Source organism: Panthera onca, chromosome D4 (genome assembly GCF_046562875.1).
Source record: "Panthera onca isolate mPanOnc1 chromosome D4, mPanOnc1 haplotype 2, whole genome shotgun sequence".
NCBI lineage: Eukaryota > Metazoa > Chordata > Mammalia > Carnivora > Felidae > Panthera > Panthera onca.
This window is the reverse complement of record NC_138351.1, coordinates 13,770,017-13,790,794: the sequence shown is the minus strand read 5'-3', so window position 1 is coordinate 13,790,794 and position 20,778 is coordinate 13,770,017. Positions and strand designations below refer to the sequence as shown.

Genomic DNA, 20,778 nt, shown 5'->3' with positions numbered 1-20,778 from the left:
ATATTCTTCTTTTTTTTTTTTTAAGTTTATTTATTTGGAGGAAGAGTGCACATGGGAACAGCAGAGAGGGAGAGAAAGAGAATCCCAAGCAGGCTCTGTACTGTTAGCACTGAGCCCAATGCAGGGCTCAAACTCACAAGCCTCGATATCATGACCTGAGCCAAAATCAAGAGCAAGACGCTTAACTGACTGAGCCACCCAGGGGCCCCTTAAAAGCCTTTTATTTTCATGTACTCCCAGTTATTAATTTTGGCTTTTGTTTCCCTTTCTGAGGAGACATAGTCAGAAAAATATTGCTAAAGCCAATGTCCATGAGCTTACTCTCTGTGTTTTCTTTTAGGAGGTTTATGGTTTCAGGTCTCACCGTTAGGTCTTTAATCCATTTTGAGGATTATATAATCCATTTTGAGGATTATCATTATTATTATTTGAGGTTATTTTTGTGTCTGGTGTAAGAAAGTGATCCAATGTCATGCTTTTCCATATAGCTGTCCAGTTGTCCCAACATCATTTGTTGAAGAGACTGTCTTTTCCCCATTGTGTGTTCTTGCCTCCTTTGTCAGAGATTAATTGACCAGATAAACACGGGTTTGTTTCTGGGCTCTCAGCTCTGTCCCATTGATCTGTGTGTCTTTTTGTGCCCGTACCATGCTGTTTTGATTACCATAGCTTTGTAGTGTGGCTTGAAATCTGGAAGCCTGCTGCCTCCAGCTTTGTTCTTCTTTCTCAAGATTGCATCAGCTATCCAAGCTCTTTTGTGGTTCCATAGAGATTTTAGATGTTTTTGTTTGTTTGTTCTGGTGCAAACCCAACCAGGATTGCACTGAATCTGTAGGTTCCTTTGGGTAGTATGGACATTTTAACAATATTAATTCTTCCAATCCATAAGCATGGTGTATCTTTCCATGTATTTGTGTCATATTTAATGTCTTTCATCAATGCCTTATAGTTTTCAGAGTAGAGATCTTTCACCTCTTTGGTTAAATTTATGTAGAGTATTTTATTCTTTTTGATGCTTGTTTTCTCATTTCCCTTTCTGCTATTTCATTGCTAGTGCATAGAAACACAACAGGTTTCTGTATATTAATTTTATATCCTATAATTTACTGAATTCATTTATTAGTTCTAATACTTTTTGGTGGAATCTTTAGGGTTTTCCAAGTATATCTAGAACCATTTGTTGTCTGCAAATAGTGTCAGTTTACTTCTTTCTTACCCATCTGGGTAACTTTTATTTGTCTTTGTTTGTTTCATTGCTGTGGCTAGGACCTCCGTACTCTCTGTTAAATAAAAGTAGTGAGAGTGGATATCTAGGTCTTCTTCCTGATCTTAAAAGAAAAGAGTTCAGCTTTTCACCATTGAGTATGATGCCAGATGTGGGTTTGTCATATATGGCCTTTATTATGTTGAGGCATGTTCCTTCTGTACCACTTTGTTGAGAGTTTTTATCATGAATAAAAACTCATGGATGTTGAATTTTTTCAAATGATTTTTCTGCACCTGTTGAGATTATCGTATGATTTTTATCCTTCATTTTGTTAATGTGGTGTATCACATTGATTGGTTTGTGGGTACGAACCATCCTTGTATTCCTGGAATAATCCCATTTGATCATGGTGAATAATCTTTTTAATGTACATTCTAATTTGGCTTGCTAATATTTTGTTGAGGATTTTTGTATGTTTATTCATTAGGGATGTTGGTCTGTGATTTTCTTTTCTTTTTTCTTTTCTTTTTTTTCTTTTCTTTTTTTTTTAATTTTGGAGTGCCTTGGATATCAGTATCAGGGTAATGCTGGCCCCATGGAATGACTTCAAAAGCATTCTTCTCCTTCTATTTTTGGAATAGTTTGAGAAAGATAGATGCTAACTTTCCTTTAAATGTTTGGTAGAGGGGTGCCTGGGTGGCTCACTTGGTTAAGTGTCCAACTCGATTTCGGCTCAGGTCATGATCTCACAGTTTATGAGTTCAAGACCCACATAGGGTTCTGCACCAATAGTGCAGAGCCTACTTGGGATTTTCTCTCTCCCTCTTTCTTCCCCTCCACTCCCCACCCTCTCTCTCAAAATAAATAATTAAACTTTAAAAACAGAATTTACCCGTGAAACCATTTGGTCCTGGATATCTGTTTGTTGGGAGTTTTTTATTTACTGATTCAATTTTGTCTGTTCAGATTTTGTTTCTTCAAAATTCAGTCTTGGAAGATTATATGCTTTTAGAAATTTCTATTTCTTCAAATTGTCCAATTTTGGGGCATATTATTTTCTGTAGTAGTCTCTTATAATCCTTGTATTATATTATGTTATATTATATATTATATATATATACAATATATTATATTTGTATTTCTTTGGGTCAGTTGTAACTTCTCTTTCATTCGTGATTTTCTTTATTTGAGCCCTCTCTTTTTTTCTTGATGAATATGTCTGAAGGTTTATCAATTTTATCTTTTCCAGGAACCAGCTCTTAGTTTCATTTATTTTTATTATTATTTTTTTTACCCTCTATTTGGTTTATTTCCCCTCTCACCTCTACTTTTCCTTCCTTCTACTAACTTTGGACTTTGTTTATTCTTTTGTTGTTTTGTTGTTTCTTTAGGTATATTATTAGATTATTTATTTGAGACTTTTCTTGTTTCTTGAGGTAGGCTTCTATCACTATAAACTTCCCTCTTAGAACTGCTTTTGCTGCGTCCCAAAGATTTTGAACTGCAGTGTTTGCATTGTGATTTGTCTCCTGGTATTACTTGTTTCCTCTTTGATTTCGCTGTTGACACACTGGTTGTTTAGTAACTGTGTTGTTGAACACCCACGTGTTTCTGCATTTCCAGTTTTTTTCTTGTAACTGATTTCTAGTTTCATACTGTTGCAGTCAGGAAAGATGCTTGACATGATTTCAGTCTTCTTAAATGTATTGAGACTTGTTCTGTGGCCTGACATGTGATCTATCCTGGAGAATGTTCCAGGATGCATTTGAAAGGAATGTGTATTCTGCTTTGGAGAGGCCATCAGACCCCACTGAGGCTGCCCACCAGATATGGCAAGGTGGGAGCTTCTTTGGAGGGGAGCCTGCCAGGGTGGGTCTTCCGGGGAACACCAGGGCTGGGGAAACAATGCTAGTGAGGTAGATGGAGAGTGTCAGGACTGGCTCGTGCAAATTTTCAGCTATCTATACTGAAGGAGGGCAAGAAAATGGCTCTCACCAACACTTGTGTTCCTGTAGAAAGCTCTACAGATCCCTGCCCCTCTGGCACATATCCTTAAATTAGTCAACAAACCTCTTTCATGTATAACCCAGGCACTTTTCAAACTGTTGCTTCCGTGCTGCATCCCAGGCTGAGTGATAAAGCCTGCTGGCTCTTTAAGGATAGGGACTCAGTTTCCCATAGTCCTCTGTCTTCCCAGAGTTTAGCCCTACTGATTTTCAAAGCCAGATGTTATGGGTTCTCATCTTCCTAGTCCAGGACCCCAGAGCTGCGGGTGCCCAGTGTGGGGCTTGGTCCCCTCACTCACTCCTCCATGTTTGTGATCTCGCTCCCACTGGTAGGTAGTCATGCTGGGTGTTTGGTTTCCAACTGCATCTTTTCCCTACTGACCTTTTCAATGTGACCTTCTCTTTATATGACTTTAGCTGTAGAAGATGTGTTCTTCTCGTCTTCAGGTGGTTTTTAGAATGAGTTCTAATACATGTAGTTATTGGCTCAGTGTATCTACAAGAGGTCATAAGCTCAGGATCCTCCTACTCCACCATCTTCCCTGACTCTGGCAAATGGTTTTATTTCAAGGGTCAACACCACCTGATCAGTGGTGGCTTCTTAGAGAATTGTGTTGAGCAGTATTCTGAGACTTCATACAAACTCAGGAAGAAAGGTTAGCAATGGGCATAAGAGGGGGAAGTAGACATCTTCAATCTAGGCTCAATGCACTTTTTTTGCTTTTTCCTACATCCTCTAGCATCAACTGCTCAGTCAAAACAAACTACTCATTGATACTCAAATACACTATCTAATCCTATTAACCACAAAGACCATCTATTTTCATGATTCCTATCTTCTGCTGTCTAGACGTCACTTGGCTCAACTTCCACTCATTAGAATCCTCACCTTATTCCTGTAATACTCTACCTTCACATTTTATAACTTATCCCTCCATTGAATATGTATCAACCTCATTTGTATTATAGTAACACATAAGTATTATATGTGTGTCTATGTATGTGTGTATATGTATGCGTGTATTTCTGCCTTTCCCACTGGACGAGAAACTCTTTGAAGGCAATGAACATATCTTACTTATCTCCCAACCCCTAGATCCCATCTACTAACTTAGACATCGCAAATATTCAATAGCATTTTAGGGGATATAAGAACTGATTAACTAAGAATTAATTAACTAATATTCTGATGGCGTAATAGTCACAAAGTCACATGGAATATCCAGGGAACTGGAATCCTCTCAGAAATAGACACTCTTGTGGGAATCTCCCAGTTTCCATCAGTGATCCAGAAGACAGCAGCCCCCTGGCTCTGAGGTAGGCGGTACAGCTGCAAATTCAAGAGAAGAATCTCTTTCTGTGGGGTAGCGGTATGGCACTCAACACTTACAAAAGACTGCACGTGCCCACAAGACAAGCCTTGTGCCCCTTTCACCATCTGAGTTGTAGAAGATACGACTTACCCAATATCATATGTGCGCTCACAAGTAGGAGACAGACTCACACTTCAAATCCATGACTCACATAAAGTTGTGCTCTTTTGCCTCACCAATGAGTTTGGGGTAAATTTTAGTATAGAGAGAGGAATCCCCTGCTATTAAAAATAACAATATTTTGGGAAGTACTGCTGCCTGTCCTATAGAGGTCTCATGCTCAGATCCTCCAAGTGGACCCCCTAAACCATTTATCGGTGTGCCCCACAACTGGAGACTCAGCCCTAAAGACCAGGCAAAGATTGTATCAAAGAGAAATTTCAAACCACCTTACCAACCCCTGGCAGCTTCTCAAGCTGGTGATTTAATGAAGGCCATCAACCCAAAGCCTTCGCTATCAATTCTCTCAGACCATACAACACATTAGGGAGCACTATTTGTAACAACATGATAACTGAACAACTGAAAGAGAAGTCACAGGCATCATGGGGGGGGGGGGGGGGGGGGGGGGGGGAGTCTTTCTTTCCCTTACAGGAAAATGGCTTTTGTTGTCCTTGTCCCTTTAATGCCTTAAAGGGAAGAAAGAAAGGGTAGGGGGGAGATGGTGAGAAGGAGGGAGGGTGCAGAAGGGAAGGGAAGAGAGAGAAGGAAGGGAAAAAGAAGGAAAAAAGAAAGAAAAACATCAAGGAGAGATAATGACAGACTTGTTAATTTCCAGAGTTGAAGCCCAGAGTCCTGACTTAAGACAAAGGACATCACAGGCATTTTGTTCATCCAAGAGCTGCAATGCTTGGGATTTGTCATTTTGCACAGTGCAAAGCCAACGATGCGAGCCAAAACCAGAGAGAACACAAGGATTTCAACAATTTGGGGGTTATCTTCCCTGCCTTTTCCCCTCTGTATCTGTGTGATTCCTCAGACAAAGTGGGTTGGAGAAGTTCAAGCTCAGTTCACAGAAGAGAACATTCTGTACTCTGCACAACAGGCTGGGCTGCTCTCTGTAAAACAAAATCAACAGCATGATCTCAGCCGCGGCGGCGGCAGGCACCGCGCCGCCAACCCACGGCCCCGGCGTTTGAATAGAGCGGCTGTCAAAGGCGCCCCGCGGACGGTCCCCGGAGGTGCAGCCGCGCGCACATGCGCACCGCAGGCTCCCCGCGCGCACATTCACACCCGCCCGGAGCCAGAGGCCGCAGAAACGACTTTCTGCCCCATTGTTACTTCTTCTCCCCAGCGGGTCAAGGAAGTCGTTTGGGTCTTTCTTTGGGGAGAGTAATTACCGCTGAAACATTTCCAAGGAAACAAGCCCCTGCGTGTTCGCTTGTGCTCTGGCGTTGACTGGAGCTTTGCTGCCGGTTTTGATGTTACTGTAATCAAACGACAGCATTAACTCTGAATCTGCCCCCGCTTCTTTACTCAGGCAGGGAGAGGCCGGGAAAGAGGAGAGCTGGCTGCTTGCTGGGCCCCCTCACCCACCCTCTAAGCTTTTCCATTTCCTTCTGGATCCCTGTTTTGTTTTGTTTTTTTCTTCTTTTGTCTGGAGGTTAGCGTGCAGTTCGGTAAATATTTATGGAGGGTATATACGGTGTCAGGCACTGTCCGTAGAATAATATTCATGGCAAGATTTTTTTCAGTGAAGAGAAAACCTGGCCATGAAGCCCATCAGAAGAGGGAAGGTGTCAGGGAGAGGGATAGGATGTTTTCTGGGGAAGGTCTGGAGACTGAGGTACCAGAAGGCCTGAATACAGGTGGGTGTTTTTCAGTACGAAACACAGAAGCCTGGAATGAAACTGCTTCCTAGTGTTCTTTCCTGCTGAATCCAGGCCCAGCTGCTGGAGGAAGGAATGACAACGAGAATGCGTAGCTGCCCACAGCAGGGCAGGAAAGTGTGGCCTCTGTGCCCCTTGAGGTCCCCTTCTCCTGTGCTGTTACAGGATGCAGAGACCAGCAGGGCTGAGCGGCAGGGTGGAGAGATGGCAAGTAGAAAAACCCGGGCTCCGGTGCTTGCCAGAGGCTTTGAATCCTGGGAAACCTCAGGCAAGATCCTCTGACCTTGTGCCCACGAGTCTCTGCGCCCTCCTCAGCTATTAACTAGAACCAGGACCACCAGCTTTGTAGAACTACTGCCTACTGTAGAATTTAAGGAAACTATGCCTTTGCATGGCATAGACTAGATAATAGATAGCAATGATTGTGATTCTTAATGCAAGTCCTGTTGAGAGAAAGCTATTAACTGGTGTCAGCTGAGAACTTCCACCAGTGTGCCCTCTCGGACTTTCTTGCTCACGCGTTTGCACAGTTATTGACTTAGTAACGTCTGTTGAGCACCAACACCTAGCACTGTGCTCTGTGCGAGGCACTGCACCAGACAATGAGGCAACAAGAGCCTTGGAGATACTTGCCCACCTTTCAATGGAGCACAGTTTACACAGGGCTGTGGCAGAGCCCTGGGGCTCGATGAATGCTTCCTCGTAGCCTCCCTTTTTCATGCTCAAGCGCCTTCCTTGGGTTCCACACCATCTCTCTGGCTGTCCCAAGCCATCCCAGAGAGAAAGAAGCTTCTGGGGAGTAGGGATTGGCCGGGAACAGCCCTGATGCAAGACATTTCTCGGGACTGCCCTTCTAGAATGTAAACAGCCTTTCTCACTTCAGGACTGGAGCTCCTGCCAAGACTTTGAAAAACAAGTTACACAAGCACCTTTGGAGAGGTTGGACATGCTACATCACAGCGGCTGCTATGTGGGGAGGCGGGGGGAGGGGGGTGTAGTGTAGACAGTGTAGACAGAGGTAGCCCCATGGGACTCAGGGGCAATACATAAACCTAAAAACACAAGGCTCGCCAGGCTAGGAGTTCAGGAAACACAAGCCCTCAGGTACCACACCAAGCCCCAACCTGTGGAAGGAGTCAGCCATTGATAAATTCACAGACATCCCTGCTACCATCACAGATACGATCCCAGAGTTCAGTGGAAGAATCATCTGCCTTTAGAGCCAGGGCCCAGGCTGAGGTGGGGCTCTCCTGGAGCTGGTCACCGTGACATCCTACATTCCTTCTCCCCCATGAAGATCACCTCCCTGACTAGACCCACCACATGGAGGGCCCTGTTTAAAATTTCGGCAGCAGGCAACCTGTCGCAAAAGTGCTACCCGCGCCCCCCCCCCCCCCGCCTCCATTGGAGTCCTTTGCCAAAAGCAACTGCCAACTCTAGCCAGTTGCAAATGGAATTTCTCAGAATACCAAAGTGTGCATGGGGCAGTAAAAGCAAAACCCTAGGGATCTGAGGTAGACCAAGCTAAATAAATTCGAGGACTAGGCAATTGACCAAGATCTCAGAGGGAGGAAATGAAGGGAAGTTGTTCCCAGAGAATTAGGCAAGATTTCATACAACCCACACACATTTGATGGGAGAAGAGCCTAAGAGAATGACGTTGGACGCCCATTCATTATGTGCCAGGCACTTTACATACATTCCCTCATTTAATCCCCACAATAATTCTATACAGCAGCTAGTGGTGTTATTTCGGACTCACACAGCTTCAGTAGTGAGCCCACCGTCATGCAGCCAAGTACCTGGCAGAGTACTTAAACCCAAGCCTCTCCAGCATAGGAGCCCAGGTTCCTATCATTGCGCTATTCTGCCTCCTCACGTGTAAGGATCTTATTAGAATACTGTTGGAATCATGTTGCACATTTATTTAGGATTTACAGAGGGCAAAGTCTCAAGTAGAAGTCTTGACATCAAGCCCCACCTTCCAGTCTCATGTATTTACCTCCTCTCAGTATGTATACTCAATCAGCAATGGTTATTGAGCTTCCAGGGGACATTGTGCTATGTTCTCTGGGGGATAGAAGGGTCAGTTATGCATGGGTGCTGCCTTCAAGGAACTTACAGTCTGTCTGGATAGGGTGGGTTGTGCTATAATAATACTTTATGTTATTAATTATTCAAATCACCTCTAAAGCTAATGTTGTGATATAACACAACAAAGGTCTACTTCTCGCTCACGTCGTGTTTCCATTATGAATCTGCTGGACGCTTCCTTACTCAAGAACCCATGCTGATAAACATTCCACCAGATATTTCTAACACTGCCAGTCACTATGTCAGGAGAAAGACAGAGTGATTGATCACTCACCAGCTCTTAACGCTTCTTCCTCTGAAAGCTTCCTCCACAAAGGGGGCTCATGTCAATTCTGCTTACATTTCATTGGGCAAAGCAAATTAAATACGCTCACATATCCACATAACTTGAAGGGGTTAGATAAGCACACACCTACCCCAAGCCTGGAACTGGGGCAGGGGAGGAAACCCTTGAAATTTTAGTAAATAGATCTAATCATGACCACATTCTGGGAAGAAGAATGATCTCAAAACCTCCCACTTCAAAATTCCACAATAATGTACGTCTGGATGATTAAGTGCATCAGAGTTGTTGCATTCAAGGTTTATATCCTGAGGACTCAAGAGAGTGAATTATACCTGGCCGGAAGACATCAGTGAAATGTCCTGAGGAAGGCTGGGTATTGAGCCTTTAGGAGTAGGAAGGACTTGAATGGACCTACAAGACTAGACCAACTGCATTCACCTTGGCCTTCAATATGGTGAAGGTACCCCACCACCAACCGCTCTCATCAATGACATAGGCTATTCCAGGCCTTGGAGACACAACCCAAATGAACACCTGAAGGCAAGGTTATTGTGTATGCATGGGGGCCTTGAGGAGAGAGGGCCCATCCAGCTGAGCGGAGTTCTAGAGTCAGAGAGAAGTGACAGTTGGCCACAGCATGAGTTGAGAAAGTAGAAGAAAGTTTGAGCAGAAGAAAGTCATGATCACAATGGATCTTGAGGGATTTTAATCTGTGGCTATATTCTTTTATTCTTTCATTCACAAATATTTTAAATACTTTACATGGGAGACACAGAAGTGTATAAGGCTCGATTCCTACCATCAAGTTGTGCCAGGTTTTAGCAGAAAGAGAAGAAATATATATATTTTTTTACCTTTGCCTTTTAAGAGAAATCTCAAAGAGCTAGTCTGTTGAGAGGAACTAAAATTTCAAGGATGCAAAGGATTTTGAGGATTCCTCCTTTATGCAGGAGAAAGGGTTATAAGGGCTAAATTGCTAAATGGAATAGAGGTGACAGTGAGGCATCCAGGGTGGAAGGAGTTCAGAAGACAGTGGAGAATGGAGGAGAGAGAGGAGAGAAGGCCACTGGTAATAAGAGGAAAGGCTTTGGAGGCACCTGATGGCTCAGTGGGTTAAGCATCTGATTCTTGACTTTGACTTAGGTCATGATCTCACTGTTTGTGAGATTGAGCCCTGTGTCGGGCTCTATGCTGACAGCACAGAGACTACTTGGGATTCTCTCTCCCTCTCTCTCTGCTCCTCCCCAATGCACGTACGCTCGCTCTCTCTCTCAAAAATAAGTAAACATTTAAAAAAAAACGAGAAACGCTTTGGGAATGGTGGCGATTTTTATGAAGTTTGGCCGCATTCTGTTCAATGTCTCTCCTTTTCTCCCTTTTGAACATTTGAGTAAAATACACATTACTCAAAATGCTCTGGGAAGAGACTTGAGAGGTCACAAGGGGGCAACTGGATGGCAATGAAGTATTGATTATGGCCTCAGAGGGTACAGAGTGTGAGCAGGGACTTCCCAAGAGAGCCCAGACCTGTTTATGTTAAATAGATATGTGCAGTTGCATTTGTATGGGCCCAAAAATGGCAGTTTTAGGAGAAGGACAATTTGTCGAGAAAAGCTTCATAAAGGAAATTACAAGTTTTCCTAGTACTGGGTATTAAAATATCTGAAAGTGCCCCCAGCCCACCTGGATTAATGGAAAGCATTGCAGGCCAAGCACGAAGGAAAGCACGTGTAAAGGCACTGGGGTATAGAGCAGCCTGGTTTATTTGAGCTCCTCTGAGCAAACACTGATGGGCAGGATTATGAGGGATAAAGTCAAAAGGAGCAAGTTCAGTAATCTAATCCAGTAATCAGGGTTTGTAGAAATAAGGACATGTGTTTACCTTCAGAATTATTTACTCAGCATTTACTGACTCTCAAATACCTGCCAGCTTTTACAAAAGTAACTTGTTCTGATTTGGCAAAAACCTGGGAAACTCATGATTTCTTATTTTATTGCCTATTGATAAGAAACCTGACGGGTCCAGTGGTGAACTTGTCCAAGAATATCCTGCCTTATTTATACTCATCACTCATGTACAGCATGCCAATATTTACCTTTCTGCTGAACACCACCTCTCCATGCGCACTGGAGAGAACGTGTCAAGATCCTTCAGGTCCTGTGTCCCGGGAGGTGAAGGATTGCCTGAGACAGCAGCCCACAGCAGCAGAAAGCTGGCAACTATTAAAACACACTTCTTGACTTACAGTCACCTGTCAGGTAGGAAAATCTATCCTCGCTGATCAGAGCAGAAAGTACCCTGAGCGTGGGTATGAGTGTATGTGTGTGCCCAGGTATATTTTAACTATCCACCTGGGACATCTCTAAATCAGCATTCATTTCAATAATCTCATACATTCATATAGCACCTTTCTCCACAGATGCTTCCAAAGCAGTTTGTAAATTTTATATAGTTGGCGAATCAGCATTGCTGGAATAGAAGGGAAATAGAACCTTATCAGCTTCCTAATGAGGACTTGGGACTAAGTGTACTTTGGAGGAGAAGTACAGGGATCCAAGAATGTGTATTTTATTCACAATGTGTGTGTATTTAAATGGCATTATAGTTCATTAAAATAGTATTCAAATTTCCTCCTAATAATCCATTCAAATTTTACCCAGGCTTCGAGGCTCACCTCTGGATTCAACTCTACAGTTGATGCTAAATTTCGGTCCCCCGGAGCAAAGTAATGTCACCTTGCCCTGGATATTGTGCTTCCCTAAATACCCAGAAGAACAGATGTGGGTGAGAGGTCTTGTATCACCCCTGGGGGTTATACATTATGCATTTCTTGCCCATGCAGAGGCTGAGATGTATCTGGAAGGCCAGTGAGTGCCTGTGAGAAAATTGAAGGAACTTCAAATCATTCATTCAGAAAAAATTTATTGAGCAATTACTATGTTCTAGAAACTTCGCTCGAGTGCTGGGGATACAGGTGAGGGCGCTAAGAGATGAGGCCCCTGACCTCCTGGAGGCAGCAGAGGAGATGGTCGTTGGTGAAATAGTCAAACAAAGTGACCATGGAGATTTGTACTATATAGGATGATTCTGAGAACATTAGCAGAGGACTTCCCATGGCTGGGGAGTCCAGAAAGGCTGCCTGAGATCGTGAAGTTCAGGTTCTCATCTGAAGGATGAGTAGGAGCTAACTGGAGGTGTGTGTGTGTGTGTGTGTGTGTGTGTGTGTGTGTGTGCATGTGCGCGTGTGTGTGTGTGTGTGTGAGAGAGAGAGAGAGAGACAGAGAGAGAGAGAAGGGGGAGAGAGAGAGAGAGAGAGAGAGAGAGAAAGAGACACTCAGTTTCCTTATTTGTAAAACAACTGTAGTAACAGTGCTTTGTCTAAGTTTGGGGTCCCCAGAAACAGACTCAGGTGGACATGATGTATTAGGAAGTGGCCCAGAAAGCACAGCTCCAGAAGCTGAGGAGTGTGGGACAACGAAGGGAGGGAGGCCCAGCAACACTGAGTCACGCAAAATACCGTGAACTGGGGAGACAAAGCAGGTGACATGGGAATCTGGGGCGCTTGTCCCTGCCCTGTTTGGTTACCTGGAAGTCCCAGGCACTTCTGCTCTCCGGGCTGGGATGCAAAGTGGTTTGCGTAGCTCGAGGGCTATTGCCCAACGTGGAGCCACCGCCACACCGGCTGCTGGGGACACACAGCTTGCAGCGATAAGTGTGCAGGGATATGGAAAAGAGACAGAATGGATGCGGGCAGAGACTAAAGGCATTTGCTTCGTAGGATATGGTGGGTATAAGGAACGGAGCTAGGTGCATAGTGAGAATTCAATAAATATTAACTCTCATTATAATTCGTATTTATAGGCTACGCAACTGACATAGCTTAGTAGCGATTCCACTTTACCCGGTAATCTCTGCCTGACTCCAGTCCTGCCACCTGCCACTCCCTGCTGGGTCTCCTGAGGCAAGCACACATAGAAACACAGCAATAGATGTTTATGTTTCCCGGGATTGTCACATTTTGCTGAGCTCATAACAGAACCGAACAAATAGCCCTGCCATCCTCTGTTAATACGTCTTGTCGTTCACTGAGGGCTTCACTCCCCATTCTCCTGGGCTCCTGCCGCTCAGAAATTCGTGTGCCTGGCTGCTTCTCCAACGTGATCTGGACTAACCTGATGCAGTTCCCAGGCCTACCCTTCCTGGGCACGTTGATAGAATTTTTAGACCAGAGGGACTTCCTCGATCTGCTCATCTCACTGAGTGATATGCCGCACGATTGCTTGCTGCTCCAAAAATCGGCATTTTAAATAAAAAAGGAAATGAGCTAAGGACATATGAACAAGACTGAATCTCAAAAGCATTATCCTGGGTGAAATAGCCAGACACAGAAGAACACGATGGTGTGATTCCATTTATTGGAAATTCTGAAACAGGCAACCTGAATCTCTGGTGACAGAAAGTGGGTCAGTGGTTGCCTGGGGCTGGGGCTGGGGTAACTACAAAAAGCCCTAAGGGAGCTTTGGGGGTTGCAAATGTTCGTGTCTTGGATGGGTAGGTAGCGGCATCTGTATACACAGTTGTCAGAACTCGTAGAATGGTATGCTTAAAACGAGTGCATTTTATCGCGTGTAAATCATTCTTGAAGAAATACATTTTAAAATTAAGTAAATAGGTATTTTATTGCCCAACCAAGAGATCAAAAGCAGATCCAAGACTAATCGCAGGCCACTCCGTCCCTCTGGCAAGACGCACAGAATCCTTTGTACCGTTCCGCATCTCACACACCCTATTTTTTTTTCTTTTGGCAAGAAGTTGGTCTTTATCATTTGCACGAATGGAGGGGAACAATGGTCTGGATGATCTAAAAAGAGAAAATGCACAAGTCATTTACATCCGGGGGCTCTGGAACAGGGTTTGGTTGCCTATCTGGTATTTGAAGAGAGATGTGCCTGCTTGACATCCCTAAAATTCACTACAAATGAAATCATGAAGTTCCCTACAAAGACCTGAATTGTTGGAATCTTGGGAGCACTTCACTTCCCTCCCCACAACCCCACACCCGCCCCCGCCTGACCCCACCTCTCCCTTCTCCTTCCAAGCAGGAAATGCAATGCTTCCCCTGTCCCAGACCTTCCCTCCAGCGGGCGGTCTTGGTCCCTGCTTCTGCCCCTAGGAGATTTGGTGCCTCCATGCTAACAAGCAGCTCAGTGTAAACAGAGGGAGTTGAGATACTCAAGCTATTGAAAAAAAGACTCGTAAATAGGGAGAACAAACTGAGGGTCAAGGGAGGGATGGTGGCAGGGGGGATGGGCTAAATGGGTAAGGGGCACTAAGGAATCTACTCCTGAAATCATTGTTGCACCATATGCTAACTAATTTGGATGTAAATTTTAAAAAATAGAAAATAAAACAAGTTAATAAAAAGACTTGAAAAAGTGTTCTTGCAAATCAAGCTGAGTCACCTCCTCGCAGATAAATGAGAAAAGGTTCTATGAAAATTAGTTTCTTGGATTTGGGGTGCAGCCTAGCTGGATTTGGCCCCAGGAAGCCTGTGCTGACACACCCACACTCCCAAGCCCTGCCCGTCCCGACCCTGGGTCCGCTGTCTCTGCTCTCTGCACCTCGCCTCTCCTCCCGCACCCTGGACTTTATCCTTCGCGGCTCTTACCACGTGGAGAGGGCAAATGCCTGTTTACCAGTCTGTGTCCTGGGCCTGACTGAAAGCTCTTTGAAAGCGGTGTCCCCTGAGGTCACCACTGTATACCCAGCTGCTTGAACAGTGCCCAGGCTCCTAGTAGGTGCTTACTTAATAAATAGTTGTTGAGTGGTTATGATTCTGAACACACCACAACAGAGTTTATTTAAGGTTTTGCAAAGCAACTGCACAAACAGGAAAACCCTGGCACTTCCAAAGGGGACTCCACCCAAACAAAGCTCCAGCAGGAAATACCAAAAAGTCAGTATCTAGCACAGAAATCACTGTGTGCGTTTCAGGGCAAACTCTGGTGAGCTGGTGTCTGAGAGGCAATGGAACAGTCTGGAAAATCCAAGGCTTTAGGAACTCTCCAAAAGAGTTGTCCTCCAGGGGCGCCTGGTAAGCTCTATCCGTTAAGCCTGACTCAGTGGTTAAGCGTCCGACTCTTGACTGCAGCTCAGGTCATGATCTCAGAGTTCGTGAGATCGAGCCCCACACTGTGCTCCACGCTGACTGCAGAGCCTGCTTTGGATCCTCTCTCTCCCTCCCCTATTCATACACCCATACTTGCTCACTCTCTCTCAAAATAGATAAATAAGCTTAAAAAAGGAAAATTGTCCTCCAAAGCAGGTGACAACCTACAGGTGGGGGTGGAGGGAAGGGAGGGGAAGTGCTTGAATGAGTAGGAACTGAAAAGCAGAAAATACAAGGGAACAAGGTAAATACTTAAGCAACCCAGATTAAGCATCTTGAGTCAGATCTTTCTAGCACAGAGTTGTAGCAAACACAAAATCTTCTCTAAATGTGTCCCTACCTAACCACAACCCAAGCACAGGGTTTTATAAATAATATGTGCCAGTACATTCAATAAATATTTATCATGCCTTCTGTAGGAGAGGCCAGGTGAGAGAACCAAACATGAATCATAGGGGAGCTCTCCGGATGGAATTCATCTGGTAAATACTTGACAACTTAAACAGAAAGGCTCAGATGTCATTTTCTGGTTTATCCAGTTCCATAGCATTTGACCTGTCCCATCCTTAGGCAGCAGTTTCTCTGGAGCTCACAGGTGAATTCTCTTGCCAAAGCTGGCAAGCCATGGAGAAGGGTCCGTGGCTGGTGCACCACTGTGTGTGTCCGTCACATCACCCAATGGGAGTGCCAAGCACGGTTACACCTATAGCTACCTTTCTTTTAAAGGGTGCAAAAATCGACTACAGTTACCGCTATCATTCTTTTATTTGATGAGGTAGGCAATGCATTCAGTTGAAATGTGTGGATCTCTATCCTTTGCCAGTTGCATAGTTTACCACTCTCCAGGGGGTGGGGGCTACCCTATCTCCTGTGTCTTCAAACGTTCCCACCTTCTCCCTCCCATCATATCTCCCTCTGGCTACCTACACATCATAGGCTGTTTGTTCAGAGCACACACCTATGGAAGGACTGAGAGAGCCAGTACAGCACAGCCTCTACCCTACTAGCTGCGGTGAAACTCAGGCAGTGAAGCGGGACCACACCATTCCAGGTCACACAGCCAGTGATGTGGTCAGAAGAAGGACCAGGTCCTAAACTTCTTGCCATCCACATACTGTCTTTCCAAGGAATTTAAATCCCCAGTTGGAAGAGAGGCGTGATTCAAAGAGCTAACCTTGGGACTCCTGGGTAGCTCAGTCGTTTCAGCGTCCAACTCTTGGTTTGGGCTCAGGTCATGATCTCACGGTTCAGTTCATGAGATCGAGCCCCACCTGGGGCTCAGGGCTTATAGCACAGAGCCTGCTTGCCAGCTTGAGATTCTCTCTTTCCCTCTTTCACTGCCCTCCCCCACACCCGCATGAGCACACTCTCTATCTCTCTCTCAAAATAAATAAAAATTAAAAAAAAAAGCTAACCTTGAGTGAGGACAGCAGAAATATGGAAACAGTCCCTTCCTTGTCTTTACTGACTTTGAATTTAAAGGCTACTGGGGAAAATTTGTTCTATTATATGTAGCAAATGTATGTGTATACACACGTTTCTATGTGCATATATGTATCCCTCTGCAGCATTAAATCCTAAGGCGAGTGTGCACAGCATTATTGTATATTATTATATATATTATATATAGCATTGTTGCATTTATTTGGCATAGATATGCATATATGTGTATATATTTTATATATGTATGTATATATTTTATATACATATGTATATATTATATATAGGCATATATGTATTCAGACATGGCCTAGTGCTTTGGCCTTTCAGCCAAATCAGCCCCACTCCCCCCTCCCACCCCCCCCCCCCACACACACACACCCAAACACTAGACCTCAGCTGTTGATATTTGAGGGTGTCCCTTCCTCACCCAAGTTTGGAACCGACTGAGAGAAAGTCACAGGAGTCAGACAGAAGGAGATGAAGGTAACAACCTTATTGCTTCTGTAAGTTGAATGTGTTTCCCCCAAATTCACATGTTGAAACTCTTATCCCTGGCGTGATGGTATTTGGAGATGAGGCCTTTGGGAGGTGAGGCGGAGCCCTCATGATGGGTTGGTTGGTGCCTTTGTAAGAAGAGACACAAGAGAGCTCTCTGCCCTCCACTATGTGAGGACACAGCGAGCAGACGGCCAGCTACAAGCCAGGAAGAGGGCCCCCATCAGAAGCCAACCATGCTGGACCCTGATTTTGGGCTTTCCCAGCCTCCAGACCTGTAAGAAGTAAATGTTTGTTGTTTAAGCCATCCAGTTTATGATATTTTTGTTATAGAAGCCTTCACTGACTAAGACATCACCCAAAAGGTTGGGTGGGAAGATGTGGCTTAGTGATGTAGCAAAAATGAGCTTTCTAATGCCGGATTCCAGAATTAGGCCAACTTACCCACCCAGTGATGGGCAGCACTGAATGATTACAAGGCCCTCAACAGAGGCAAAGTCTGCTCTATATAGAGGATGCCTTGGGAGAGCAGAACGGGAGCTCTCTGCTGGCAGGTCAGTCCCGAAAGAGGGAAAAACTGAGCCAGAACTCAATCCCCTCTTTCAAATTCCTCATTCTATTATGCAACCACTCCTCTCCCGGAGGCACAGAGCTTCACAAATAAGGGTCACTGACTGACTGAATGAATGAATGAATGAACTGACTTCTATGTCAGAGTCAGAATGGTCAAACGTGGGTTAAAATTTTTAAAACATGTTCTGAAATTCAAAATAACTAAACTATCAAAAAATAATAATTATTAAAATATCTAGCCACAGAGAAAATGTGAAGAAAATCAGGGTACATCCTCTTAATTGGAAAAATATGAACCCTAAGGAGCACATGGATGAAGAATTTTTGAAAAGATAGAAAATGTACTATTCAGGTTACACACAAAGTACAGAAATTAGCAAAAATCTTCAGATGTTTTTCTTTTTGCTTCATATCGCTCCTCTAGATTCCACGCAGCCTATAATGAAACATGATACTTTTATAGTTCAGAAGTTAACTTTTCTTAAAAATTAGGTGATAAATCTAACCAGAAATTCTGGAAATCAAAGCAAAAGACAGAACTGGTTTGCCAACTTCAATATTTGCTTTGAAATAATGACTAGATAGGAGAATAAAAAATACAATGGATATAATAAATCTCATGAACCCACCTCAAATAAAATTCTGTTTCTAAAGTTGCTTTGTCTATTTATTCAATTCACTTTAACATGATTCATTATATCGTTTAAAAACTGAGACGTGTATTTTATAAATCACAAAGTGGCTCACAGGCCTGATTTTTTCAGTAATGAAGAAAAGCAAATCTTAGAAAGGTTGCTGTGGCAGGCAGCCTCCAAGGTGACCCTCAGCGATCCCCCACACTCGGTATTCACACCCTTGTGTAATTCCCTCCCCTTGAGTGTAGCCTTGATTCAGGGTGACCGGTCACTGTGGTTTGCCCCGGACTGAGGGGATTCCCAAGATGCAGGACTTTCAGCGTTAACGTAGGAAAGTCCCGGGCAAATGAGGATGAATCGCTCCCCCTCGATGGATTTAGTGACTCACTTAAAAAAAAATAGAATACAGCAGAAAGGATGAGTGATTGGTTCCAAGATTATGATATACAAAGACTGTGGCTTCCTTGTCACATGCTGTCTCTCATGCTCTCTCGGTTCACTTGCTCTAGGAGAAGCCGGCCGCCATGTCATGGGGCAGCCTTGCAGACAGGCCCATGGGCGTGAATCTGGAAACAGATTTGAAGTGTGCCGACAGCCACGTGAATGCAATCAGAAGCAGATCCTCCCTTCGGCCTTCAGATGACTACAGCCCCAGACGATGCCTGACTGCAGCTTTGACAGAGAGAGAGACTCTGAGCCAGAACCACCTTGCAAAGAAACTGTAAGATAATAAAGGTTAATGGTTTGGGGGGAATTTGTTACACAGCACAGATAACTAATACAGGTGTGATGGCATCAGAAATCCAGGCTAAGGTATAAGTTATTTTTGAACCTAGGATGTAGTTTCTTTAAAATGAGCTTTATCACCTAAACCATAACTATTCTCCCTACATCATTTATATGAGTGCCCAAAAGCATAGCCCACATCACCCCACCCCATCATGGCCATTCAGACCAGGTCCTGACTTTGTGGAAGCAAAAAACCAACACTTCCAGGACACCTGGGTGGCTCAGTCGGTTTAAGTGTCCAACTTTGACTTAGGTCCTGATCTCACGATACAGTTCGTGAGTTTGAGCCCCACATCCGGCTCTCGGCTGTTAGCACAGAGCTTGCTTCAGACCCTCTGTCCCTGTCTCCCTCTGTCCCTCCTCCACTCATGCACACACACACACACACTCACTCTCTCTCTCTCTCTGTCTCTGTCTCTCTCTTTCTCTCTCTCTGTTAAAAATAAACATTAAAAAAAAAAAAAATCAACCACGTCCCAGTGGGAAGCAGTCCCTTTCTTTTCTGCCTCTCCCCAACCCCAGTGGGGGACAGCACTGATGATTGCTGTGACTACTATATCAATTGAACAGAGTTTTACAGAATCATATAATCAAAGATTCATAACATTAGGAAGAGCCCATTGAGATTTCTTTGATTATAAATTTCAAAAAAGTAAGAATTCCATGCTGGGTTGGAGATGGGATCCTTAATACCTTTTCCCTCCCCTCCAAAGAAAAGCTAGCAGAGATCAGAGCCATTGAGGGCTTTCCTTTTTAACTTTGCATCATGGAAATGTCCATCATAGAAAAGTAGAGAAAATAATATGCAAAACCCATAACTCTTGTAAGCATCTCTTATCTTCAACAATTACCAGTTCAAGGCCAGTTTCTTTTTTTCATCTCCTGCCCCCCCTCCCTTGCCATACACTTAACCCCCACCCTGACCCTTTGGGTTATTTTGAAACAATTTTCAGACATTATATCATTTCATCTGTAAATACTTCAGTACATAGCTCCAAAAGATAGGAAGATGAGAATTCTTTTTAAAAAAACATAATCACAATGACATAAAAAAAATACACTCTTAATGTCACCAAATATCCAATCAGTATCTTACCCCCCCTCCCCCCCACCATCATCTCAGGTTTTTTCAATGTGTATTTATTTTTGAGAGAGAAAGCATGTGTGCATGAGTGGGGGCAGGGCAGACAAGAGGGGACAGAGGATTTGAAGCCAGCTCTGGGCTAAGAGCAGAAAGCCTGATGCAGAGCTCAAACTCAGGAACCATGAACCATGAGATCATGACCTGACCTTAAGTCCAACAGATAACCAACTGAGCCACCCAGACACCCCTCAGGTTTTGTTTGTTTGTTTTATAGTTACTCTGTGTGTTCAAGTCAGTATCCAAACAAGGTCTACACGTAGCTCTTGGTTGATCCAGATCTTAAATTGGGTTTCATTTACTGCTTCCCCTTCTGCCACTGGCCCCCACCTCCCATGCCCTACACTAGCAGTACATTTTAGACCATCCTGCTGCTTCCTGATTTCCAGTAGGGACTCATCTCTCCTGATAAACAAACAGCAGTGTACTGGAGCCCCTCTTTAGCATGTAACTTTCTGAGGCATGCTTGAACTTGGGTCCATATTAATGTCTCGGAATGTGTCAAAGAAAGGCACTCTGACTGCACACTGTACTGGAGGAGATAGAAGTCAATTTCACACTACAGTTGGTATAACAACTTTTTAAAAAAAAATCGCTGTTGGGGGATGTTCCACGAAAGTCAATAAATATTTTGCTCCACTGACACTGCCCTTGGTATCTCTTTTAAATAATAAATATGAAACGAGAAAGTGTTTGGACGGCAACACTCATCGGCTGCATCATGGCGACAGTGGCTC

The 20,778-nt window shown here is 44.1% G+C and overlaps 1 long non-coding RNA gene across 3 annotated transcripts in view; it reads right to left on the bottom strand.

Moving 5' to 3' along the window:
* Window positions 1-13,456: 13,456 nt before the first annotated feature.
* Window positions 13,457-20,778, bottom strand: part of LOC132663633 (uncharacterized) — a 31,301-nt gene continuing 23,979 nt past the window's right edge. The window contains exons 3-5 of one of the 3 annotated variants that reach the window (XR_013551476.2): window positions 18,500-18,830; window positions 16,900-17,178; window positions 13,457-13,657 (exon numbers count right to left, since the gene is read on the bottom strand). This is a non-coding gene — a long non-coding RNA (uncharacterized LOC132663633). The other 2 variants (XR_014135927.1, XR_013551477.2) reach the window with 2 other exon arrangements.